The sequence below is a fragment of the Electrona antarctica genome (genome assembly GCF_951216825.1).
Source record: "Electrona antarctica genome assembly, chromosome: 13".
Lineage (NCBI taxonomy): Eukaryota > Metazoa > Chordata > Actinopteri > Myctophiformes > Myctophidae > Electrona > Electrona antarctica.
In genome coordinates this window covers 12,610,104-12,613,933 of record NC_136794.1, presented here as the reverse complement: position 1 = coordinate 12,613,933, position 3,830 = coordinate 12,610,104, and positions in this window count along the sequence as shown.

Genomic DNA, 3,830 nt, shown 5'->3' with positions numbered 1-3,830 from the left:
TAACGCCAACAACGGAACTTGGAGCTTGTTCCGTTTTTTTGGCATGCCTTGTGTTGGTGTTAGCTCCCCAACACACAGTGCCGCGGCACAGAAGGGGACACTGACTGCTACTGACAGGTACAACGTGTGCAACAGCCCGTTGCGTATGTTGAAGGACCACCTGAGCCTCCTCAGGGAGAACAGATACTGCTCTGTCCCTTACTGCAGAGCAGTGCTTATGCCAAACCTTTTCCCAAAAGAGGCATTTGACGTCTACCCGGGACCCAAACTATAGTGAAAATAAAAGCTCACACAACACACAATGCAACGTGTTGCGAGCTTGTAGATCTGCTATTTTCACTACTTCATAAATGTATTTTTTTTGTGCCAACGGTGACACAGGGGAGGGCGATGGCTCACTGGCATACACTAAGTGTGAGTGAGAGGTTTTTTTCTTTTTAAATTAAATATTAAAAAATATATACAAATTACATCCTGCACATAATTCTACATTCATTCAAACTGATAAATCTGACTGGGGAGAGTCTGAGAGATAGGTGGGTTATAATGATCCTTTCATCTTGAGGTGTAAGAAAATAATAAGGTTATAGCTAGCTGTTATAGCCTACGGACAATCAAAATCATTTGGAGATATTTAATGTTGATTTGGTGTCATATTTGATATGGCACAATAAAATGAAAACATGGCACACAAAACGGTTGCTGACCCCTGCTATAGAGGGCTTCAGAGTTATCAGGCCAGTGCAGTTTATTGTTTATATAGGTGTCCACCATAATAATAATAATAATAATAATAATAATAATAATAATAATAATAATAATAATAATAATAATAATAATAATAATAATAACAACAACAACAATAATAACAACAATAATAATAATTTGGTTTATGGAAGAGATAAATAGGCCTACTTGGGCCAAGTTGTATAGGAGAACACACCCTGTTTTAATTAAATTATAGCAATTACCAAAGCAACTGCCATTGATATAAACGTTGGTAGTAGAAAAACTCTGTGTATTGTTAAGGCCTTGGTATCGCAGCATACTACAGTGCATTGGTCATTCAGTTCATCCCCAGATCTAACCTCTCTATGTTCTGCGATTAACCACCCACCCACGTAGGTCTATAAGGATAAAGCCCACGTGAATTAAATGTAACGATTAAAAAGCAAAAACAAAGGGTATTTTGATCGGGCGCGAGTAAACAAAAGCCGATGTAGAGATGATGTAGCTGGATTTCCCCTTTCTAGCACAAAGCCCTGTATGTCATGGATTCCATGGCCTTGACTCAACTCCCCCCCCCCCCTCTGCTATCCAGTGGACTCTCCCAACAACCCAGTCGTTTGTTGCTGGGAGGGAGGGAAGTGATGTCATAGGGCTGTTGAATCACTGGTTGACCCTGGATGGGGGGTGGCGGTGGGGGGGGATTCCAAGCCAGTCAGCCAAGCTGGGTCTCAGCCTATCTGATGTCTGATGTCACACACAGAGAGAGAGAGAGAGAGAGAGAGAGAGAGAGAGAGAGAGAGAGAGAGAACTTCCCACTGGTGGTATTATGGTCAGCTCCTGCCTTGAAAATGCTGACCAGTGGATTTCTACACAATGATCTCTTTACATTAACTTTCTTAATAGTGCCCAGGGAAATATCATTTAGACATGTGCACAGTGCACATTGCACAACAATCATCATCATCATTTGAGTAATCTAGTGAGACAGTGTGACATTATAATGTGGGTTTAATTCGGTGTAATTCTACAGTACGTCAGACTCCTTGTTCTGGGGTTTCTGTGGTCATCATGTTTTAAGGTCAAAGTTGCATATTGGATACTCACTCTGCTGTGGCCATCCATCCACCACCAATGATGCCAGGCGGCAGGTGATTCACACTAATGTAAGGCCACTCAAATCAGTGTAACATCAGCAAGCAGTTAAGGCCCCTGTCTCTGTAGGCTGGCTACCCCTGCTGGCCTGTGACCAAATCCTGCCTTCTCCCCTATGGCCCTCCTAAAATATCTTCCTCTTGGCTTATAGTATATATGTTGCAACAAAGAAAAGAATTAGGGGTCGTCCTTTCCTCACTTAAAAAAACTAAAACCATATAGTGGCATGAAGGAGGGCGCTCTCAAGAAAACACAGCCGAGTGTACTTAAAATGAAATAGTGTGAAGTGTTAAAGATCCTCTTTGAGCCTCCTGTACTTAACCAGCTAGGCACCATAATTCGCACTAATCTCTTTTCACACCCCCACATATCCTCTCATTTAATGCCTACTGGAAATGACTTCACTCCAGTCCGGACACCCACAAGTTGAACATCTCTCCTTGTATGGTTGGCCCGGCAACGTCTCGTTATGTGTCTGTCAACAGTCTCCAGCAGATCAGAGATCTGCTTGGGATCTGCTTCTCTGACACATTCCTCAGCTCCTGTATCACTACTACAGCCTGCAATTAGGCTTTCCTTCCCTCCTCCTCCTCCATGGCTTTCTTCTTCTTCCCCCTCCCTGCGCGTCAGACAGACACCTCCATTCATTCACAACACACAGAGCCATACGCTGACAGGCACTGGCTATTGTACGGAACATATTACCTAATTATATACGTGTGTGCATGTGTGGAAAACCATCTAATCCACAGAAACAATGGAAGTGTTGTGCGGCTGTAACGGGGCATATACGAACTGTAGCACTGTTGTTAAGACAAAGTAGGTTATATGGCTGTGTAGTCTATTTTGTGTTTCCCTTCGCACCTGTAGGCCTACAGAGCTAAATGTTGAGTTAAATTAACACTGATTTTTAAGTATACATGAAAGAGGAGAGTCTGTCTGTCACCATGCACTGGTGGAGTGACAGCTTGTTTATGTTTTAGGAGGCTTGTGTATCTCTGCAGTAGTAAAACGCAGGCAATTAAAAGTAATTCCTTACAAACGCTTTTGGTGGAGAAATCCACCCTAAAACGGCATGAGAGAGCAGTTTTCCCCAAAGCAAGAAAACACAGATGAGTTCATAGAACCTTTAAGAGAGCAAACAATAGAACAACTCAACGGTTTGTGATTACAAGAATGTGACATTTCTATTTCCTTTTTGCATTTGTCATGGTTATCAACAGACATTTGGAGCTTTCATCAAGTCAGTTTCCCAGTGAAATGTCAGGAGAAAATCTAATTTCATACTCCAAAATGTAATGTTGCACAAATGTCATACTTACCAATTTGATATTCTAGTGGAATATAATGTAATAATATATCTCTGCTCATAACCTCATAACTCCAAAATGTTCATTTTTCAGGAAATTAAAAAAATATATTTTTCAGGAAATTAAGAAAAATATCCATCACCCACAGCTATTATATATTATATAATAGCTGTGGGTGATGGATATTTTAAGCAGTTACACCTGGTGAATACACACCTTCTGTGCATTGTGAGAATAAATCAGCCATCGAGACAGAGCTCATTATATTCTTATTTTTTACTCCACATTACCATGTGGTTTCAGTACGGTAACCACATGGCAAATTTAGGCATGGTAAGCAGTGAAATGTTGCGTGGAAATAAGAGTACTTTGAACTAAGAACCTTGACTGTTTGTCGAGCCTGTTATACAGTAATATGACCATGCAAGTTTGTAATAATCTCTTTAACCAATTACTTAGTTGACCAGGGTCCCCAAGGACTGTACTTGGCCCTCTCAGTTTTTCACCCGAGTCACACCAAACTTTTCTGAAAATAACCTTATTGTAGATCGTCTATTTTCAATGAATGTTAAGCTGTTATGACTTGCCTAGAATAGGGATGGCAGGGTTTACATGGTTAAAGGGAGGCGGAAACTCGGA